General features: G+C 45.8%; 1 long non-coding RNA gene across 1 annotated transcript; it reads right to left on the reverse strand.

Annotated features, from left to right (window-relative positions):
* Window positions 1-748: 748 nt before the first annotated feature.
* Window positions 749-23,350, reverse strand: LOC128917123 (uncharacterized). Its single transcript, XR_008469174.1, has 3 exons — window positions 23,216-23,350; window positions 5,156-5,320; window positions 749-960 (listed from the first exon to the last, which is right to left on the reverse strand). It is a non-coding gene; the product is annotated as an uncharacterized LOC128917123 (long non-coding RNA).
* Window positions 23,351-24,008: the final 658 nt, after the last annotated feature.

A 24,008-nucleotide genomic window follows, 5' to 3' on the forward strand; every position in this document is an offset into this window, starting at 1 on the left:
CATGGGATTTTTCTACTTGGCCTCTGACTTCTTTGAAACCTTCAAAGTCCAGCGCTAAAGCCACAGGGAGTTTCATCTTAGACAAGATTATGTTTGAAATTTCTGATGTTTACCTTCCAGTCTCCCAGTCCCAAGATCTAAGGGCTGCCGCACTCCGCAGCACGTGCCAAAAGAGCCGCCGAGGGCTCTGCTGAGGACGCAGAGACGCTACAGTAAAGTGTGCCGGAGCTGCACTAACCCTCTTCAAACGCAGCCTCTTCCATTCCATACCCTATGATCAGACATAGTTGGTATAAAATTGCAGTAAGTTGCACTATTGAAAATCAGAGCAGTGGGAACACTTGGTGGTTTCCAACTCTCTGGCCTACAGCTTTCCTCCAAAAGATTGACACGCCGGGGTGGGAATGGCCAAGCCATACATGAAGCTGGTCCTGAACTGCTGCAGTTTACATACAGAATTACTAAAGTAAAACAAACCAAGCATAGGTTTACTCTTAATAAGCTGCGTTGAAAAATATCATCCAGAGTGTGCTTCACAAGGAGTTCAGTCATTACTCCTGAAATAATGGCAATCCAGGCCTTTATTTTTTAAGTATGTAACAATAAAGTGATTTATTTTCAATCTCCCGGTGAATCAGGAAATTGTTGCTATTCCCAGACAGGGAACAGAGACAAAGGAAGATTAAACACCCAAATATCACACTAGAAGCCTTTGGCAGAGTAGGAAACTGAACTCACCCCTCCTTTCTGAAATGGAGCTCAGCTTCTTAAACACCAGCCCATCATTCCGAGCCTCACGTGATGCGCAGACACTTACGCCTTCTGCAGGGCTCGAAAGCACGAAGGCAGCAGCCAGTAACAGATTCCTGCTGGCCCGGACTCAGATCCTGTCTGGACTGAGGGAACCGGTTTCTGGTTTCAAAAGGAGCTGAGCTGAAGTTGCTTTCCATCAGTTGCAACCTTTTTAACAAAACAGAGATATTTTTCTCCAGCAAGTAAAGCCATAAATCAGGACATCTCCTGAGGTTCTTTTTTTTTTTTTTCCCCTCCTTTTTTTTCCTAGTTAGTGTGCCCTCCCTCCCCTTTCCATCCCTCCAGACTTACTTCATAAACATTAGCTTTCAAGCATCTCTTCCCCCAGAGGACATATCATAAACATCATGTTAAATATTTAGAACAGGAAACCACCTCACTTTTCTAGCTACATAAAAGCTATCTTGGGAGGGTGCATTTTCTGTTCTTATGTCTTTTATTTATTTATTTCCTAGCGCAGAGCATTTCAATAATCGGTACATTTGCCAGGGACGTTTGACAACAGTGTTAAAAAGCTCCCCCCCTAAACCTGGGGCAGAGGAAAATGCTCCCCGACACTTCAGGGACAGCCATTGTGTCCCCAAAGCATCCTGCTCCTTGGGGCGCTTTCGCAAGCCTTGCCTGGTCCCTGGGGTAACTACAGAGCTCGGGACTCAACTATGACAAACTAAGGCCACTTTGCAGCACTCCCCAGCATCCACTTTAACGCCTGACTTCCAGCTTGCTTACCTTAACTTTCCTGAGTGTCCCCAGGAACCACTAAGTTCACAAGCAGCAAAGATGTTTAATAACGGCCAAGCATTAAACACCCCCAAGCACCCCTCGTGCTCAGTTGTAAACACTGGCGGCTCCCGGCGTGATTCAAAGCCAGCGGGGAGTCAAAGGTATATGGCACAAAAGCCTTTTTGACGACTCTCCTGTGAAATGCCCCGTGCCCTCACCCTGCCTGGATGCATTTACTCAGATCCAAGGCGAAGGGTCCAGTCCCAGTTTCAGGCTGTCCCTCCCTGGTCTGCACCGCTCCTCCGTCCCCCTCCCATACACGGCAGCACCCTCAGGACTCCAGCCACTTCAAACGCTCTCTCAAACCCCTAAGCGTTTATGGGGCGGTTTTCTCTTCCCATTCCTTCCTTCAGAGAGGCGGTGGCAGCAGCCTGGGGCTCTTCAGGTCCACGCACACCGAGGACATGTCTGCCCTGCGTGACAGGGGTGCAGTCCTGGCAGCAGCTCCAGGCTGGGAGCTGGCTGTGGTCAGGAGAAGGCATTTGCTCAATCCCTGGCTGTGTAAAACAGCCGTTTCCTTGCTTTTCTGAGAAAAGGGGAGAGGGGGAACTCAGACCATGCTGGCCCGGTCCGTGCTCTCCTCAGGGCAGGGACTCCACCACCCTGCCATGGCAGCGTCTGCCGCAGGGACCCTCTGGGGCAGCGCTGCCCTGATGCACGCGCTGACCGTCACTGAACCACAGCTGAGATCTCACCCGAACACCCAGAGCTTCAGCTATCCCAATTCTTTATGTCCGTGTGGGATTTCACAGAACCAAGCCAGAGACAGAGACAATGTATTCCTCCCACATAGTGCGACCCTGCGGCCGTGCCTGCCACACCTCCCAGGATTTTCTTCAGTCTCCCTTTGAAAATTCCCAACTAGTACCCTGACTGCTCCAGCAGACGAGTCCACATGCAGAAAAATCTCCCCTTTTCACACCTAGTCACTGTTCCCCAGCCCACTCGGCATTGCTCTTTTCTCTGTTCTGTGTGTATGCCCGTCCAGCGCTGGCCTCTTACTCTACCCATGCCGCATACCGCTCAGCTAAACTACATCTATCGAACTCAAAACCTTTCCCCGTAAGGTGCTACATCTATCGAACTCAAAACCTTTCCCCGTAAGGTGGTCTCTGCAGACCTTTAATATTAATTGACTTTCTTCTAAGCTTCCAAATTTCGATAAGAGGCTGCCCAAAAGGGGATGCAATAGTCCAAGCAGCCATCTAAAGCACCAAAGCCATGGAGAAAAGAAAGCAAAAATCAGTACCGCAGCCCCCAAATTACCTTTTTCTTCCATAGCACATTGCAAGGTCACAGTAATTCATTCTCCACCATCACCCCCTTCATTCCGCCTGGCTGAAACTCGGTTCAGCTTCAGGGGAAGGCAGTGCAACAGTTTGGCAAACCATAATGTCCTGCTTCAGCCCTATTTTGAAGATTTAAAAGGTGCAAAGGGCTTGATGTTGGCTTTTCAGATGCGGACAAATCTCACCCATTGTACATAGGTGAATCAAATTTTCAATGATGCAAACTGAAAATCCTTGCCAAGCATGCATGCAAAAGAAAGAAAAACAAAGATCATAAAGATTTATAGATTGCTTTAAAATGCATTCACCCTAAACCATGAGCTGCTCCTAAAAGCACTACCAACCTGGCTGAAAAATTACAGATATATGAAGGACTCTTTCTGCTGGAATGAGTGTTTTAGCGAAGATCAACAGAATTAACGAGCTAAAAACTTCAGGGCATTAGTTCAGTACCTCACAACAACAATAAAATTCAAAGATTTATATGTTTAAAGCTAAGAAGGATATTTTAGGACATGCAGGACCACAGTGGTCCACTTTATGCTCACGCGTAACACATCTCACAGCATTCTATCAGCTGGTTTCTGTGAAGTCCACAATTCTGGCTACTTCAAAATGTATCACTTCAAAAAGAGAAACCCAGTCACGTAAAACCTCAGTTGCGCAGGGGTCTAGACCTTCCTGCATACTTTAACCAGAGTATCCAAACTCCAAGCCGGCGAAACAGAGCTAAAAAATCTCTTGACAAGAACAAAATCCCCTTGCCGCAGTCTTAGTGCTTCCTGCTTTTAGTTAGGTTAAAACTGAGGAGAAATAGCAGTCTCTATAGCATTAAAAGCATGTCAACTTCCACCAAGGCAGAAGTGGGATCATGAATAGAAGTGTGCGAAAATAAAATGAGCAAACATCAAAAAATAACAACAGATCATATTTTGTGATCATTTTGTTTCAGGCAGGAAGGCTGAGGCTGGTTCTAATTTGAATCTAACCAGTTGGCCAGGCCCTACCTTATATATTATCTTTGGAATGTGAGTCATTTTGTTGGCTTAGTTATTTCTTCTTCTGTAACATGGCACTCCTGACTGCAGCGGTATGTGGGAGCTATTTTTATTGGGTAGTAGTGAAAGGAAGTGATGGATAGAGCTGGTTGGGAACATTTCAACAAAACATTTTTTCATTAGAATTTCCTAGTTGCTCAAATGTGAAGTTGTTCACACTGAAATGGCTGGTTCCAGATATTATTTTTTTTTTTATTTGAAAACAATACCAGAAAAAATATTTCTAAATAGCCCTCTCTAGAGTTTCTAAACAGAAAAGTTCAACCACTTCAGCCAAAATAATTTAATTTTAAAATTAAAAGAGAAAAACTAAGTCAAAGTGCTGATGGAGAAAGACCAGCCAGGCCTGACGAAGGAGCCATCCAAACTATGCAAAGCCAGCTCTGTCCCCTGCATAAGTATGCACTTGATTTTTTTTCCCCTTTACATTTTAAGTTCTTGAAAGTTTTCAAGGCTTTGGCTTTTCATCTCAATTCAGAACAGTAGCTCCCTTTTTCACGGCCTCTTCAAGAATTTCAGGAACATCAAAACCTTCCACTTTTTTTCTTTTTTTTTTTTGGCAGAACAAGCCGCACGCTGCACGAGCAAGGGCTTGGAAAGGCAGAATCCTTGAAATACTTCCTGGTCAGGGTCATGTTGGTACTGCAGCACACAGTCCCTACATGATGTGGTGCGGTCAAATGGAGATGGTAAACCACATGCTGGAAACCTACCAGTCCCAGGTGCCCACAAAAGCCAAAAATTAAAAGGGTGTATCCTCAATGGATGACCAGCCACTCCTGAGACCCTGCCTTTCCCTGTGGGGTTTTCCTAACAGCTTTCAAAAGCACGGCCAGCTACATCTTAAGCAAAGCTGGCCAGTGATCTAGGAAACTCTTCAATTATAGATGAGCACCAATAAACAGCCAGTGATTTGCTGGAAATTATGAAGTATAAATAATTGAGAAGCAGGGAGTTGGCCCAGAGGTACCCTTCTCTCTTGCTGATTCGTCTTAATGCATTTCCTTGATGCAACTCCCCGCTGTGTACCTAACGCTGTAGGGAGCAGCAGGATAATGGCCCTTGAAGAATCTGCTGACCTGCTCGTACAGAAAGTTATAAATACGTGAACATCTACCAAACTGAAAGGTGCACCTAAGGAAAGGAGGTTAACCCAGCGAGCAGCGAGCCCAAATCTCACTCTACTTCCAGTATGGAAATCAGTCATTTTACCTGAGTACGCAGTGGTTCTCCAGTCCCAGTGGACAACAGTGTCTAGCAGAAGCTTGTGTGAAAGAACTGAAGTACGTATTTGCTGCTGCTTTTTCACGGCATCTTTGAACAGGAGATTCAATCAGTGCAGTGCCGTCATTTAATGGGCTGAAGCTCAGAGCCATCCTGTGAGAGAAGAGAGTTAACTTCAGAGATCCTGATCTTCCAGCCCTGATAGCTACAGCCCGCAATGGCTTTCCAAATAGATGAGTCCCAAGATGAGGGACGCAAGCCTTTCCTGGGGCCAGAACAGGCCTTTCCTGGGGCCAGAACAGGCCTTTCCTGGGGCCACAGCTCTTGGGAAGGGCATCAAACAAACCCAAAAGGCCAAGTCTGCAGCTCAGCAGGACCCAAAGACAACAGCACTATGGAGAAGTTTCTTCCCAGGTGGACAGGCCTCCAGCCAGAGCTTCTCCCTTAATGCAACGTGAAAAAGTCCTTTGGGAAAACAGACCAGAATTTTTACCTTTGAGACATTTCTATGTAGTCTGTCAGATGAGAAAACTGCAGCAGAAAGGATTATTACCTTCTGTGCTGCTGGGTTAGCGATAATGAGAAAAAGCCAAGCGGGTGTACAGCAAGGACCACAAAGGATACTCATAAAGAAGCAAGAGCACCTCCCCATGCTCAACCATGCATGATTCTAAGGAATTTTCTTGTTAATACCCATCAGTTAACAGCTGTCTCACATCTTTATGCTTATGCGCTTTTAATCTGCTTAATAAAACTGTGGATGCTGTCACAAACCGTATAAAATCTTTCATATTACAAAAAATTAAAGTCTCACTGATAACCTGTAGCAATGGTTCCCATTCAGTAACAAACCACTAGGTCATAATCATATTTGCTTTCATCAGCTTTAAAGTGTCACCATTAACTTCAGTGAAAATCTTTTGGCTCTAGCATGAAAAAGAAACGCCTGACATCTCAGGTGTACCAGACAGGAACAGGAAAGACTGATGCTGGAAGACAGAAAAGAGGGTGCTTCATCAGGAGAAGTTTCTGTACGACTTTCAAAGCTGCTAAGGACACTGGAGAAGCATGGGATGAATCTAACATGGGATGAAGATCTAACTTAGATGTCTAAAACTGAGGTGTCTAATTCAGAGCTAATTCCCCTGTATTTTCGTTATAGCCTTGGTAAAGAGGCAATTCACCTGATTGTAAAATAAACAGCTAAGACCAGGCCCATGAAGAGCCCTCTGGAAGTATCTGATTGGCTGATACTGACTGGCAGGAAGTGACGCTACAATGCTCAGACTACGACTTCCAAATTTTAGACAGGTAAAGGAAGGAGATCAAACGGACTATCTAAACACTCTGAAGACACCTTTCCAGTTCTGTCATAAGATACCGGTCCCTGTGAATGCTGTGCTGCTCCTTTGACCTCCACAAAACTCACATCCACTGGGAAAAAGAAGAAAGACAGACAGAAAGACAGAAAAAAGACAGAGAGAAAGAGAGAGAGAGAGAAAGAGAGAGAGAGAGAAAGAGAGAAGAGAGAGAAGAGAGAGAGAGAGAAAGAGAGAAAGAGAGAAAGAGAGAAAAGAGAGAAAAGAGAGAAAAGAGAGAAAGAGAGAAAGAGAGAAAAGAGAGAAAAGAGAGAAAAGAGAGAAAAGAGAGAAAGAGAGAGAAGAGAGAAAGAGAAAGAGAGAGAAAGAGAGAAAGAGAGAAGAGAGAAAGAGAGGAAAGAGAGAGAAAGAGGGGGGGAAAAAAGCAAACAGGAAAAAAAGGAAAACCAGAAATTAGTGGGAGAGAAGAGAAGGCTGGGGATGGCTACTGCTCTGCTCATGGCACCTGACCCCAACTCTTTTTCACAAGCAAAGCTCACACATGTGGGGATTTCTAGGGATTCCTCAAGGCAGCAGAACTAGGCTGGCACATCAGGAGGCAGGACTTCAGAGCAGGTGTTCTACCTGTTCTTCTAAAGGGCTTAGTCGATACTGAACTAATTCCCCTCATTCATGGCATAATACTCTCTTTTACATGAAGATGACGACAATAATTTTAAAACATCCACGTATGTACAGTTATAAACAGAGGGGTTTGGATCTCCTGAGAGAAGGGTCACCTCCTCACCCCATCTGCACAGCACGGAGCACGCCAACATCTTGCCACGAGATAAAGACGCACGGCAGCTTACCGAGCAAATAAAACAGATATTCACGTAGGGGTACATTTAGCTCTTGGGCATAATCATGGATTTCTGATTAAAGAAATAGAATACCTTCTGCCCCTGGCAGTTCCGCTGGCCCCCTCCCGCCCCTGCGCGGCAGCAGGCAGCGTCTGCAGAAAGGCGGCTGGGAAAGAGGAGACTGGAAAGGAACGGGCGGCTGCAGGAACCACAGCATCCTCCTGGTCTAACGAGGTGGCTGCAGAGGGAACTCGGAGCTGGCAGTGTCTCCAAGGCCAGCATCAGGGCAGGATGGGCTGATGCTGATGAAGTCTGAGTAGATGCCACAGCTCGTAGCTTTTAAGATCCAAGTAAACAGTGCAAAGGGACACGGAACCAGGCTCAGTATGCAGATTTTGCTCCATTACATTTTTGAGCTGTTTTTTCTCTTTTCACTCCCAGCTATGGAAGACGCCAAAGCTGTTAAATATCAAGCGTGTATAATGGGAATCCCATAAGCTGGGGGAATGGCCAGGATTCAAGGATATGTCCAGAGTAGAAAAAAAAAACATTAGAAAGAAAAGAAAAATAATGACGAGAGAAATAAGCATAGAGACGTGGGTGGAGGAGAAGGGGGAGGAGGGGAGAGATCAGACCCACGACTTCTCATCGGCTATTCTGTTTTTCAGGTCACAGCTGAAAGGCACCAGAATTCTTTTTATTGCGGCTGCTGTTAGTATTATTATTGTTATTAATTATAGCTTGGTCCTAAGAATCTCTAAAAAACATAGGCCTTTTTTCTGCTAGATACCGCACGTGAGCGTGCACACTTTTGGCCAGAGGTCTCCTCTGCAGCTCTCTGGGCTCCGTGGGCTGTGCTTTGTGCCCAGCACAACACGCTCCCAGCCCAGCATCAAAAGAGGGGGGTCCCTCAGGACCTACCCCCCCCTACTCCTCAACGCTTCTTACAACACCGCTGCCACTGGAGGAATCTGGGCCCTGAACTGCTGGGCGCTGCACTACTTTCTTTTAAAGACGGTTTCTTTCTGAACACAATACTGTGTCATTAACACAACGAGATGAAAAATGAGCTCCTACCTTAATGTCCGGGGGTGACGGTGTCGCGTACGACAGGATGGAGGGCTGTATCTAAGGCTGGATGTCAAGGCAGATGCAGTCATAACATGAGATGGGAATCTTATGTGCAGTGGTTTTCAGATGATGCTGAAGACTCCCTCAATCAGCCCCTGATAATTCAGTCATGTTTCCCAGACTGGCTCGCAACCCCTTATCACACAGGATTTCTCTCATTGTAGCCTCAAACCTCACAGCCTACGTACAAAGTCTATATGCGATTGTCTTTTCCTACGCTACTTGTATGCTTTTAGGACGCGGGTTGAAGTGGGAAATCCCACTGTTTCCCCAATCCACTACAGATGCAAGGATCAGGTATGACAAACGCTGCGGTTGGGAAGAAGAAAGGGTCACACTATTGCTCGGGCTGCAGCAGCAGTGGCTGGGGGAGGCCACAGGGAGCAAGGGTGCTGATGGGATCACTCAGTTCTAGTAACAGTCCCACATTTTAACAGTCAAAAGCATTAGCACTTGCACCAAAGGGATAACGAACACACCTAGCAATGAACCTGTCCGTGTGTCCCATTTTGGAGACAGGTTCTTTGTTTCCATCCCAGCCGAGCACCATCAGTTGGGATCCTTAGCCAGGTAGTTCTGGTTACTGAAACCATGCCTGAATGTTTTCCAAAGACACTATGCTTTTTATTTTCCCTCCCTAGGCATTTAGTTAGCAGCTCACACAGGCCATGGAGCAGCACAGACTGCAGGAGGGAATCCTCTGGCAGAGGTAACAGAAGAACCAGCTCACAGTAAAGAGTGATAAACTGAAGTTACAGCAGCTCATGGTACTTCACTACAGACTGAGGTGAACTTAATAAGATGACACTAGTCTTATTTTTAAGCACGTTACATAAACTAGGTATTATTTTCTGCATTTTAGAGATGGCAGAATGGAGGTACAAGGCCAACTAAGTGCTTTATCAGACGACAGAAGTCTGAGGCAGAACCAGGACTCGAACCCTGATGGTACCTGTGTTCATCCTAACGGCACTAATCCCAACGCAGACCTTTGGAAGTCATTAACCTACCTCCAAAAATCACTATATCTGAAACACACCACGAAATTTTGGCTTGAGGATGGTCATTCTTTCGAAAGCATTTTCCCAGTAAACATGACCTTACTTTTAATAAGTTCATCTAAAAAAAACCAAACCCAAACAAGCAAACACAAAAAAAATGAGCTAAAGACTCCAAAAAAGAAATAAGACTCTCTCCTAACAAAGCGCTTCCAGAAGCTGGCACTTCACCGCGGAGCACACACTTGCACACTATGGTTTTGCAAGCATGCAATACAACAAGCGACGCTGTGGATGGATAAGACAACCAGAAAGAAAAAGGCAAGGCTCTTCCCTTCTCATTCCAGTGGATTTGGCTTCGTGTCGGAACCATTACGCAACAGGATGAGGGCAGGGGGAGAAAAAGCTATTTTTATTTCCTCAGGCACTTATCTAAGCAATCCATCAGCAAACGCAACTTTGCTCAAGTCTATCAATAGTCACGGGGAGGCTCCTCCTTCTCGCCAGCATTTCAGTTTCTGCTGGTTTGCTTACTTTGCACGGGTAAATCTGAAGTAGGGTTGACGCTGAATCCCAGATGAAGTTGCCTGACCTCAGCACAGCTCTTATTAAACAAGCGACTGTTTCACTCCATCAGTCAATGTCAAACCTCAGCCTGAGAGCGGGACAAGGAAAGGACACGACACTGCGAAACCCCGCGGCTTCAGCCCCAATGCGCTGGCCAAGTCCTGGGGGCAGCACCAAGGCGTGTTTCTGGAAGCGGTTTACATCTTGCACAAGAAAAGAAGGACAAGAGGGAACAAAAAAAAATAAAAAAAGTTTCCCCTCATCGTGCCACTAAGAAACCTGATGGGGAGCTGCCTCGGCCCTTATAGCCTCAAATTCATAATGAAGATTTAGGAAATAAAAGAACAGTTGAATAGGAAGACAAGATGCAGTTCAATACACTGAAAAAGGATGGACAATTGTATTTAGCAACACAGTAAGAATCGTTCCCTCTTCAAAAACCAGCTCCTCCTTCCTTACCTTCTTGAAACCACTCTCCCCATGTCAGGCAAAAGTCCACGAGGCGAAAAAGAGCATTTCCCCCCCTTCTTTTTCATAAAATACTCCATTTTGCTGCTTCAGACAAGCCGTTATTCATCTTGAACCTGTCCATCCTTCCCACTGGGAGCTCCAGATGGATTTACCAGCTAATCCAGTTAGTAGCTCCTGCCAGCCATGGCATTCCAATATCCCCTGACACACGGCTGGGGAAAACTGAGCGTGTACGTGTGTGTGTGTGTGATAGAGGGTCTGCGTATGTCTGTGCCTATCTGTGTGTTCAGGCCAGAAAGGGAGACAGTAACCGAGAAATTACATTAACTCAAAAGTCCCTTTCTACTCTCACAAGCTGATTAGTGCAGAAGTTCCAGCAGAAGCAGCTAAATAAGGGAAAATGATGCTAACAGCAGATCTCCTCCAAGCCCCCAGACCTCCTGGGGCTGGGGTGAAGGCAACTGTCTGATAACCCCCAAGATCCTCAGAAGATATAAACTACGGGCAGCCACAGCGGAGCATCATACAGTTTTACCACAAAGTCTTGCGATATTCGGTGACAGTCCTGGTTCGCTCACCTCCGCTGCCCGCCAGCAGTTTCCCTTCCCCTGGGGTCAGGCAGTTGGTTACGTTAAAAAAAAAGAAATGTGGCAAAGATCAAAACTGCTGCTGCCATAAATGCCATGATGCCATGTGCGACTGGGGCAGCAATGCCCAATTCACAGGGAACAAAGTCACAACTGAGGTAAAAAGAAACAAGAACACTCTGATGCTGCCTGTATAATATTATTATCTCAGTATTTTTGCCTATAGTGCAGCTGAGGTTAAAGGCATTGCCTGAGTAGCAACAGTGGAACACTGGGGGCCATGCCTCCACAAAAACATCACTTTTCTAGGGAGACATTTCTGCTACCTCTGCCTCCGGATTCCTTTTCCTTGACAGCAGGAGAAGACTGTTGGAGAGGCTGGGGGAGGAAAGGTGAGTCTGAGTATTTGGAAGACCACATAAGGAGCCTAAGGACAGACACATGAAGAGGACATGTGTGCGTGTCTGTGAGAAAGGCATGTGGAAGTGTGTCTCCCTGGTGAGCGTGGAGACGTGTGGGAGCTCTTGTGTGCTGTTGCAAGCACAGGGGATTGTTCCCAGAATGGCTTCAAATCAATGGGTCAACCCACCGGTGGCTAAGCCCCCGCCGCTCTGGGTTCGCTATTCTTTTATGGAGAGCTGCTGGAGCCCTACCGGGAAGGTACCACGGCAGAGCAGCACACTAAGTGGGGAACGAGCAAGTGTCACGAAACAAAATCAATAGCCTGGAGCCAAAGCTGTTTCTCTCCCTTTCCTGTCTCCGATCTGTGTGCGTGCGTGCGTGTGTGTGTGTAACTCCAGGGCTCCTTTACCTCCTCCATTCCCTTCTTTCCCCGCCGCTGCAAATGTTGCAGAGCATGATAATGAAAGCTGGTGTCCAAGCCACCAGACAGGCCCATCACTGCAATCAGAACAACTGCAAGAGATAGTAGCCCGCAGGCTCATCAAGCTGTCCTGACGCAGGCCAGCCTCGTGCACATGAAGATGCCAATCTCTTCCTCTCTTCCTCCTCCTCTTTGGCAGCCCGGTCTCCTCACCCTCCTCCCCCTGCCGCGCTCCCCTTCTCGCCCTCCCCCCTTCCCTCCCTCCATGCCCAGCACCAGAGGAACGCCAGCCCGGGCCACATCCCAGCCGCCGTCTCTTAGCGATTCTGATAGAAAATGCCCAGCAGGCTGAATCTTTCCTAGAAAAGCAAGGGGAGGTCGGAAGGCATATGGTTGCTGTCCTCTAAGCTCCGGGTGACAAGGTCTGTGATGCTGCATCCTTCCCAGGCGGAAAGGGGGGGAAAAAAAGAAAAAAAAGAAAGAGAGAGAAAGAGAAAAATCGCCTGCTTGGGCTTCGGGAAATCACAAGCTGCTCCCTGCAGTAAGTGAAACCTCCCCGACCCCGTGCCACACCGTTGGGCACGTATCACACCACAGCGGCACAGCAGAGGCCGGCTTTGTCTTCAAATGAGAATTTAAAAATGTGGAGAAATCTCTCAGTATTTTTTAACACAGCCATGGTCTATTCTATGCTACCCTCTGGAGTGAACAAGCAGCTGGCTGCCTCTCCTCCCTGACCTAGAATCGCAGGTTTTTAGGCACACTTGGTACTAAAGCTGAACCGCAAAGAGAGGACAGAAAAATACTCCAATATCTTTCATTCTATTGCCGGCGTCGGCACATGTTCTGCTCGGTTCCACTCCCAAGGTTACTCAAAACCTTGCTGGATCGAGCAGTGACCCTGCTGTTCCCTCGGAGAGCTGTGCTGGGTGCCCAGGCTGCTCCCTACGGTGAGTGCAGTGGGCTCTGGAGAGCGGGATCACCCCCGCGCAGGAAGGTGACGGCTGGCACACGGTGTAAGGGCCGTGCTCTTCTCAGAGACTCACGCTCCCACTGGACAACAGATTCAGTGGCTGAAAAGCAGCAGGAAAACCCTTCTTCCACTTGCTTTATGGTCTGTGCAACATCCTCAGTCCCAGCCACCTATACTGCTGGCATGAAGGAAAATCTGCAATTCCAGGTTGCATTTTACCCTGTGGTACAGGATAAGTTTAGGATATTCCACTGGAGGACTTTTACAGGGCTGTCTCTCAACAGCAGCATGTTCTCATAAACCAGAACGGAATGACACATATTTCCTCATTAAATGCGCACAAGGGCTCTTCTTTCATACAAATGAGTTCTCTCAACATATGACTTTACTGATCTCTCTTACTACACCAACATAAAGTTTCTTTCCAAACCATAGACCTCACCTTTAATAATCAATATTTCCTTTCCACTTGCTCGGCTTTCAAGGTCATACGTTGAACAGATTAATCACACTTTTAGAAATCTCTCCCTCTTAGGCTGATGCTAGCACTGACGTTACGTGGAATTTAAAGGAAAAACACACCGAACAGGGCTTGGGTTTGTCTTCCCAATGGAATGTTAGGCCAAGAAAAAGAAACTGCTGTTTGCCCAGAGTAAAAGGGCAAATAAAATCATTTCCAGGCTCTTAAAGAAGCTATTACATATAGTGAAGTAGAAGAAAAATTACTTGATGACAGTGGCCTTTTAAAATTCTACAGAGAGCGGGAGCAATAAGCAGTTAGCCAAAGGCTATCTATTTTCTGCTGCTCTTACATGTGCTTGTAGCTCCTGCTTTAGAGAAGTCCATTCACAATCCTGACACTGTATTCATAACACAGAACAATTACCTGTAATCCTACACGCCATCATCTCCACTGATTCCACACAGTAGCTTTTAAAAATATTTATCTAAATGGGATTCTAGCGTGCCGTAATACTAGCCCGCATTGGAATGCAGTGCAAAGTATAGGCAAAGTGAAACAGCAGAAAAGTTTGGGAACTTTTTCGTTGTCTATTCTTTTAAAGAAAAAAATGTCTCTATTATCAAGATGATTTGTGTCCTAGAAGCAGAGAAATGGATTAGCTACACCAAACGGCAGTGAGCACCAGCACCCCTAGGAAAGCTGTGGCTGCCCACAGCACTAAACAAGGTATCTGCTACCACTGGGCTTGAGCCAGAGTCTTCATACCTGAACTGGGAACGCACTGGTTTGGACGGCACTGATTCTAGTGGGAAAAGCCAAGAGCTCGCCAACCATAACAGCCCAGATCCGTTCAGTCTCAGTCCAAGATGGACTTCAGATTCAAGCTTCCCACCTCTGGTATGGAACTGGAAGGGGTCTGTACCTGGAAACGATCGGAATGGAGCCCACCTCACTGGACATCTTCAGTGAGGTTTCCCCTGTTAGACTTGACGCTGTACCAGGCTGACATGTCTCAAGACCTCACTGGATTCCCATCATGGTTTGGCCTTAAACCTGAAGTTTAAAGGTGCAGCCTTACAGCCCACTCCAGAGCGCTCCTCTACCGGTATCCACCGCTTTGCCTTCAACAGTGCTTTCACCCAAGGATCTGAGAGCTCTCTACCGATCTCGGAGATAATAATTCCAATCATCCCCTTTCTTGGAGGCAAGTAAAACTTATTGCCCTTCTGTGGCAGACAGATACATTACTCACAATGAGTTGACATGAGATGGAGAAGGTCAAACAGTAATGAAGTGGCAGTGGTTTGGAGTAGAAACCAGAAGTCCAATAGCCCAGACCCCCATTTAATCTACTAGACTTCGCTATAACCAGTTTTTGTATTTCAGAAGGAAAAGCAGAAGAGTAACGACTCTGACTTACCAAATGTCTAAACAGAAGTGGGGGGAAAAAAGTGTGCTAGGCTGTCTGACTATTACAAAATGGTGAGCACTTCTGCGTTCATTTCTTTTGCCATGTCACTAAGAATTACAATCTGCCTAAATGCCTAAGCACATTGAGAACATATAATAATAATTATAGTGTCAGAATTCCCTTGGAGATCTAAGCAAGATCTTGTTTCCTAAAGTAGCTCAGGGAGAAGAGATTGCAACTACAATTTGCCCATTCTTTCATAAGCACTAAAAATTGGGGTGTATTTTCAATTCCAGATGAAGGGGCAGACAGAAGCCACCTGCACAATGCTCCCGACAGTCATGACATGTTTGTGACACTGCAGCCAGGGCACGTGATGACAGATTCTGACATCGCTCCATAATGGAAACTCCTAAGATTTGTGTCCAGAGCTCTTGGAAAGACAACCAAAACTCGAAGTCTAGAATACCTGAATGTCTTTGACCAATGCAGGTCGCTGCACCTTCCCTCATCTTGGCAAGCTTGTGGCTTGTTTCACGCCTAGAGTCTCCCATTCTGATGATGTCTCCATTTTGTGCCCTGCTGGAGAGCCACCACATCACTTGCCAAGGAATTTCAGCTCCCCCTACTTTCAGTGGGAAAGGAAAGCCCCCTCTCCCTCCATGAAGCATTCCCTCCTTGGAGAACCGCTCCCTTAAAGGCCACCAAAGGAAGCCTTCAAGCCATGCGCAGAGACTGGCTGCAAGTGTCTTATCTCCGTGTGTTTCCTGGGCCAGGAATGGGTTAAAGCCATCAGGGCAACAACAAAAGCAAAGATCCTGAACATCATTTCATGCAAATGACCTTTCAGTGGCTTCCTGTTCGTTCACTGTGCTCTTGTCTGCCAGGGCCCTGGGGCCTTCAAAACCTGGGGCTAGATTTTAACTCATCTCCCCTTATCTGCTTGACTGACTGTCAGCCTAGCACATCTCCCTGCTTGTGATGAAGGCCTTAATTAGTGCTTGTCTGTTTACCCTTTTCCTATTGCCACCTCTCTTTTCCTCTCCCTCTCGCTATTCTTCTCCTTTCTCTCTCCCTCTCCCGTCACCCTCGGGCTTGTTTGCTTAGCTGGGCATCTCTTGTTTACTCAGTAGGGAGGTTATAATATATGTAAATAAAGTGAGCCAAAACTCCATAAAAATATATCACATAAAAGATTAAAAAAAATAAAATACCAACACAGAAACATATTTTCACGTTCAGAGACATTGTTGAAGCTGGCCTCTCTCTTTTCTCAAACAAACCAAACCCTTTGCGTGCATCTGAATTCAAAGGCAGTTAGGAAATGGAGTTGCTTTTTCCCTTCTCCCTCTTCCTTTCTTTGGAGACTTCATTATCACAAAACACGCAAACAGCGCCCAGTGATCATCCAGCACCTGCCTGATTTGATGTTTCTGGAGTAAACGCTGCCCACCTTCCATCACCCCGTACCACCGCATGCTGCCTCACCAGGGCTTCTACTTTGGGAAGACAGGTAAAAAAAAACAACGACAAAAGTTGTTCAGGTTTCCTAAGATGCAGGAATAAGGGAAGCAGGAGGATCAGGTAGGATTTTCCTCCTTTAAACAAACATGCTGGCTACCAATTTGCTGTCAAAATTATTCAAAGAAATTGAAAGTTGCAGAGGAGAAAGAAGTATTAAAGGACAGGCTGAACATCCAGCTTCCTAGCTTTAGCTCTCGTTTGGTCTCTTGGAATTACATGGCCGTGAGAGGTCTGATGGATACACAACTACAGTCTGACACTTCTCAGACAAGAGCCCCGTGCTGAGCATGGCAGAGACACATACTAGGAAATCACAAATGTCTTGAAGACATTATCAAACAAGCCAAAACACAGCATGGGAGGATAAAGCCAACCTCATGCAGCAGTTTACTGGCAGACTGGAGACAGAGCCGGCATCTTCCAAATGCCAGGCTAGTTCTTACCCATTTGACTTTACTCTCTTTACTGGCCTTGCTGTGAAATGACATGTTAAAACTCGTCTGCTTCCTACAGCTGCTCGTCAAGCAGCCCCTGGAATGTCCTGTCCTCCCAGGGTGGCAATCCCGGCGCCTCTTTGCCCCATAGCCCAAGCTTCAGACGTCTTCTCCAGGCTTTCCGACTCTTTGGCACAACAAGAAGCCATATGAAAATCCACGCCAAAGGCGCCACGCCACCAGGACTGCGTACAGCGAGTTTTATTATGTGCCTGCCAGCCTGACGTACCACTGGGAAAATGCTGGAAAGCTCTGAGGAAAACAAAAGGAGTTAGTGCCCTTCTGCAGAGGGGGCTGTCACAAAATCAAGAACTTGTGATGCTGAATAGAGGTTGACTGCAGTTTACACAGCCTTCCCCAACAAGCAGGGGACTAACGTTAGCCCGGGTGGTGCGAGCTATATCTTACATCCATCGAAAATAGGATGCAGCGTGCATTCCTACAGCGACATCAGACAGCTGGGAAATCTTAACTGCAGAGTTTCCCCTGCCACATTCCTCCCTAATAAAAGCTGCTTCAGACCCGTAACATGGCTCATAAAATTCGCTTTGTAGCTAGATATTTAGTAAAAATTCTGCAAGGCTTACAGGACTTAACTGTGAAAGCGCGTAGGTGTTATGATCAAAAGAGGAGCTATGAGTGTTCACCCAAACACACAATGCAGGCTGGAGTCCTGCTGCTCGGGTGCTTGCCAAAGGAGTTTCCAGACTTATCAAACATCACAGGAAATAGCAAAGTTCAGGGCCTGCCAAAGAGCAAAGGACAGAAGAGAACAGTTCTCCCATTAGCAGGTAAAAGCCATTAGCTTCAACAGGACTAATGTGCTCAGATCAGGAGAGAGACAGGGAAAAGGAGAAGTGGATTGATAAAGGAAAGCAGGGGAGGAAGCACGATGGAAAGTGGGGAGAGGAAAAAACAGAAATAAAAGAAGTGTCTCTCTCCGACAGAGAATTATCAGAATAAAATCATTCATATTCAGGAAAAACGCGCACACTATAGTGATGTCTGGAATAGACAGACAGAGAGCTTTGAGGCTAGGGAGAGACAGACAGACACAGCATAAAAAGAGAAAGGAATGTGGTAACGCAGGGATAGATGGAGACAGGGCTGGTGAATGTCCGGAAGAGATCACAGGCCTGGCCAAACATGTCCTGACCTATACAGCAGCTCAGTTCGCTATGAGACACAGCCGTGCCAGGTGCCGTGACGTGAGAAGCGAGGCTAGTCCTTCGGTTCTCAGGCAATGCCAGACCTCACTCCGCTTACCGCCAGCTCCACTCCAGCACAATCACTGCTCTCCTTCTGGGACTTTCTTGGGATTAGGAGCCTCGTAACAGATTCAGTGAGATTCATAAAAGTAGAGTAAAAATATCAAGGGAAAGAAACAAAGAACCAATAATGTTTCTTGTAACATTACAAGTTAGTTCTCGGAGACCTGACATTTTTACACCTACATCTGTAGGTGGATCCACTCCCAGCTATGAACAGTTCATGAATCAGAGACCCAAGGTCATTTTTAATTGGCCTGAGAGACATTTCAGGGTCAATTTGCAAGTATTTGTAAAAGTTGAAATTTTAGAGACTACGTACTCATTAACAGGGCGTGTATGCAGGCACACAATTAACTGCATTTCAGATGATCAGGATTGCAAGTTGCCTGTTGAGGCCTGAGTTCTAAGATCTCAGTTTGTCTTGATAATATCTTCTAAGACCTGAACATTGCAAGAGGCTGCGTCACCCCATGGTTTTAAATACTAGTGACACACCGGGTGAGAACCACCACACCTCACTCTCAGCACTCGCTATGAACCGGGGCAGGAAGCCGTTCATACAGAGAGGCTTTAGCTGCCAAGGTAAAAGGGCTGGAGTCTCCTCACCCTAAAACCCACATAGATCAGGACCAACCATGCCGAAATCACTGACGTCAAAGGAGAAAAGAGCTGATGCATCAGTCCTACACATGCTCTTTCTTGAGCAGGGGTCTTGATTCTTGCTCGCTCTTGAGCAGTGCACATCTGATCCTAAAGAAAATCCCAGCAGAAATGAAACGCCAGGCTCTACTTTACAAACGGTGGGGACAGATCTGGGCGGCCTGAGAAAAGAGCAGAGAAAAAAGGGAGCAGAAAAGGCCTGTTTCCTTCTCCCTCTCTGCTCAGCTCCCTGGAGAGCAAAGGAAGCTGCTGTGGGGTATCTGTGTGATCAGCAGATTCACCCAGGAGCTGTTGTGACAGACTAATTACTGCTTGGGCACAATCTCTTGACACGAGTCAGGGTAACCAGGAACAGCACGGGCAGTCAATACAGACTGACTCCAAGAGCTGCTCTTACATCTTTCGCTTTCCAAAAAATAAAAGTAAACAGTCAATTGCAGATAAAACACAGCATCAAACAAAAGCAACAAACCCAGACTGATACAGCTAATTAAGAACAGAATTAACAGACATGGGCATTTACATTATAGAACAAGGCAGTCGTCCTGAAACCCACCATCCTGTCTCCTTGACAGATGATAAAATTGTTCTGCCTTTTATTGGGCATCTGCCAATAACTACTACCTCTGAAGCAAACATCAATGCCTTTCTGACCACAAAGCCATTTTTAGTTACCAGGTACTGAAATATAGCCCAGGAACCTGTAATTTCCAAGACAACATGCAGCACTTAATTGTACAGCTCAGGGGGGTCGTCATCCCAGTCCTGCCTTCTCTTGTCTGCAAAAAGTTTGCCAAAATTGAAAAAAGACAAACAACCCCAACCCCAAACTTTTAAAAATTAACAGTTTTGAATATTAGTTGAAGAGCTGGAAAAAACTAAATAAACCCCAGGGAGGATGTTTGTTTAAGCCACACCTTGGACTTTTTACTCCTCCAAAGCTCTTGGATGTGATCCATTTAATCCCTCCGTATTCTTGATACCCAAGTTATTACCTGAAAGGAGCTAAACTGCAGCAGTAACCATTGCCAGCATTAACTGCAAAAGAAGAAAGATGGAGCAAAAGAATATTTAGCTGCTCTGAACTTTTCCTCTTCTCTTTGATTGCTTCCCTTCCACTTCCAGTGATTTAAAAGATGCCTCTTAACCCCCTCATGTACCTCCTGCTTCTGAAACCCTTAAGGAGTTTTGGGACATGTTCCATCCTTCAAATGTACTCCTATGGCTAATAAGTATTCCAGACAAAACGACAGCATTTCCACGCTCACAAAGTTACGTTTCCATATACAGAAGGCAAAGTTTACTTAATATTGAGCCAAATTAACAATGTTAACACTAACAGAAGAGATGTTCCAGCTGTTTTGCCACTTTTTCCTCTAGAAACATTGATTTCTATATTTATATTACTAAGTCTCAATTTACATAGTAGTCCTAAGCCCTACTGAATAACTTTTTTCTTTTTCTTTTTTCTTTTGCAGCAGCGTTGCTGCCTTCAGTATTCAGCATTGTAACCTTACCTATGGATTAGAAATACATTTAACCACAACCGGGCCAGCACCACCAGATTCATTTAGAAAATTCAAAACCTGTTAACACAAAAGCTCTTCCAGACAAGACTTGATTAAACTGGGATGCTCACTGCTACACAAACGACTCTTACATCAGTTTCTGAAGTGTTTGTCACTGGCCACTAAGAAATAAAACTAAACAGTAGTGGTTTCTGGGGCCACCTCAGCAGGTATTCCTGTTCTTTCCCTCGAATTCTTTCCCTATTCCTGATCTTCCCTCAAACGTCGTTTGGCAGCAAGCAGAAGTTATTATTTTTAAAATTCAATCACTACCAAAAAAAAAAAATTAAAAAAGAAACTCTTGGAATTAAACCCTTTAATATTCCAAAGCCTCATATTAGCACTGCCTGGGCTGCAAGACAGACTTTCGAAGGGAAAACGTTTCACCACTTTGCCTTGTACAGACCCGCTGTGAGCCATTGCGCCGACTCAACAGTCTCCGGCTGAAGAGGAATACCAACTTTTCTATATCCAACTCACGTTCACCAGGGCAAACTAAAGAGGACAGAGTTATCACACAACGCACCACTCTGAACTTCTGCAGAAGTCTGACATCCAAGGAAGACTCCACAAACACCCATCAAATGAGCTTTGCAATACCCCTACAAAGTAAGAAAGCACCACTACCCAATGTTCTCAGGGCGGCAGGAAACAGCATAACATACAGAAGAAAAAGATAGTTACAAAAATGAGTCCATGGGTGGGCCAGGAATAAAACCAGTACCTACCAGCGCCTAATTCCAACACCTCCTATGCAGTGTCGTGCTACGGATGACGTTCCAGCATTCATTAACTGCCTGCCTTCTGCCCAACAACACGTAACAAAAGATAAAACTCGTTAATTCGTGACATAGTCACTCATAATACATACGTAACAAAGGATAAAACTCATCTGTTATTGCTGGGATTGACTGAAAAGAGAGTGGCTGAAGAGAGCGGTGGGTCTAAACAAGCCCCTGTCGCGCCCTATACTGATCTTTCCCTGCTCAATGAGACGGCGACGTATAGATAGCTCTGGTTCTACCTACAGTTTATTTCTTTGACATGAACAGAATCCAGATAAATAATGGCAAAACAGTCCTGGACAGTGCAGGAGGCAGACAGACACACAAGGGAAGGTTTAACCACTCACACTAGGACGGCTGCGCAGTCTTTGGGCTTTTATACCAGCCTGTGAAAATCCATCATGATTCTTTTGTTCCAATCCACCAGGAACGCTTTCAGAACAGCGAACCATGGCACCAACGTCGCACCCGCGAGTCCCTCCCGCTTCTCGAACAACCTCAAAAATCCTTTGAGCCAATTCTGCTATTACACAAACCTGAACAAATGGATGTAGGCCGTTGTGAGCTAATTTCACTTGCACTCCTCGTTAGGAGGATGAAAACCTTTCCCGTTACTAAAGTCCCTTAGACGCACCCGACCGGGGCTGTAGCCCAGCTCACGAGCCCCGGTGCTGGGCAGGGAGCACCAGCTCGGGTACAGGGCCATGCTAAAACCTCAGTCTTTTACACATAATATTATGTGGGTCCTCTTATCGTTCTAAAATGCGCTGAAAGATACTACTGTGTCTCCACAGTTAAAATGCTTTCAAAGCACACCTTGATTAATGCTGGACTGGAAGCAGTTCCTGTAGGAATTTTCATAACCAAAGAAATAAACCCCTCAACTGCACTGAATCCGAACACGAAGATGAAAATTCAGAATTACCCAAATCCAACGATCCTGGGGGAACGACAGCTTGTTTGGTGGAGTTTAAAGGTTTTGCTTTGATATCAACAGTTATATTTTTATTGGATTTAATATTGACTTAATCATAAATATAGTACATACGAATGAAATATGTACACTTCCGAATTAGAACTTTACCGTGTCATAAAAAACTGAAATGGAATTATTATCGAAATATCAAGTTTCAACATTGTCAACGTTTACCATTTTGCTACTTGTAAAAATTGAAGTATCTCGCTGAGACTCACTGTTCCCCAGAGCCGTTCGGTTTCCACAGAACTGCACATTTCATAACAACTTGCTTCACCGGACATTTTTTTTCAACACTTTTTACTTAGACAAACATTTTTTTTCTCCCACCTCCTTCTCTCCTGTCCCTCTCGCCGAAGCTGTTCCAAAGGCAGCTGGCAGTCAAGACACTGAGATTGTTTTGTTTCCACTTTGATGCCAGCCTTGCTGATGCCATTACCTTGGCTTTGGAAATGGAGTTTGGGATTACAGCCAGCTGGTGCGGCTTCAGTAGCATTTTCCTTCCTGGGGCTTGGCATATACCACACCGAACAGACACTCTCCTCCATAGGCTGCAACACTTTGTGGGGAAAATCAAATTACTTGACAATGTCCCTTTCAAGTTCACAATGGCTCACACTGGCAAACGAATTAAATATTTTCTTCCTGCCACACGCAATCAGGAATCACAAACTGCCTGTTTTCTTTCTGGTTTCTGGTTTTGGTTGGGGATGAAGGGAAGATTTGTTTCATTATTACTTTTTTCTTTTTTGTAAAATACCAAAACCCCAAATCAATGAACAAACAACAGAATAACATACTGAAAGAACAGGAGAGGAACAATCCCAGGGACAGGAGCGCCCCTTCACATAGACACTGGTATGTAGAAGTCAGGATGGCAATTCCTGTTGGGAGGTCAGCAGTGAGGGATAAAGAGAGCACAGGGAATTGCTTCTCTTCTACAGGGCCCACATTCATTTACGAAGAAGAGCACCTGCACCAGTACAGAATACATCCCCACCTCTGCGAACAGGTCTCCAAGCCGAAGCGGCCCTGGCCCTTCTGTTGAACCCACCCTCGTGCATGTTACTGCCCATCCAAATCAGCAACGATGGCAATCATTTATCAGACAAGCTTCTTTAGGTATCAGCAACGAAATCTGTGGATCTGTTTCACACAAGCTTCTAAAAACTATTAGACTTTTACCTTTTAATCATCACAGGTAGAACCGAACAAGTGACAGAGAAGAAAATTCCTGCAGCCTGCCCCACGAAGGGACGGAGACCCCTCTGCTTTCTGAACTCAGCTTTTCAGGCGGGCACCAGCAACTGGAACACACAGCTTAAGCTGTAGGGGAAAATGTAGAAAAGAGGTACAGTGTTTAAATTCAAATCCTCCTTAGTCTTTCTTTAGGAAATCCTACAGCTCTGTCACTTGCCCTGTTACCAGAATTATTGCAGCTTCTTTGAACTTTCTTGAGCACAAGCCACTACGGTTGGCCATCTCTTCTGCAGACACCTGCCAAGACAGAAGCTCCCGAGGAAGAGGCGATGGATGGAGACACGGAGCCCGTTTCCACCCAGAGATACATTATACTGCGTCTTTGGCACAAGCCCCAGTTAAACATGCTTTTATTTTCCTGCACCTAACATCATTTAAAATCAGATGGCTTAAAACAGCAACTGGAGAACAACCCTCAGATACTGCAAAGATGGGGATGCTCCCTGCAAAGGATCTGCGCTCCACAGGTGGGAATCTGTTTGGTGTTAGGCTCTTCTGGGTTTATTTTAGTGTTGACCCCACTCCCACCATTCCACTCCGGCTGGGCTCCAGGCAGAGGTAACGGAGGAGGAGGAAAAGCTCTGACAAGGGAGTATCAGTGGAAGAAGCGGTACCAGGAATTTTACTCTGCTGGGTGTGATGCAGTGGAGCGCAGCTGACAAATGTAACTGCAGGAGACTCTCCGATGCTCTCTCCCATTACTGTGTTACTCCCTAGA

Source organism: Rissa tridactyla, chromosome 13 (genome assembly GCF_028500815.1).
Source record: "Rissa tridactyla isolate bRisTri1 chromosome 13, bRisTri1.patW.cur.20221130, whole genome shotgun sequence".
Classification (NCBI taxonomy): Eukaryota; Metazoa; Chordata; class Aves; order Charadriiformes; family Laridae; genus Rissa; species Rissa tridactyla.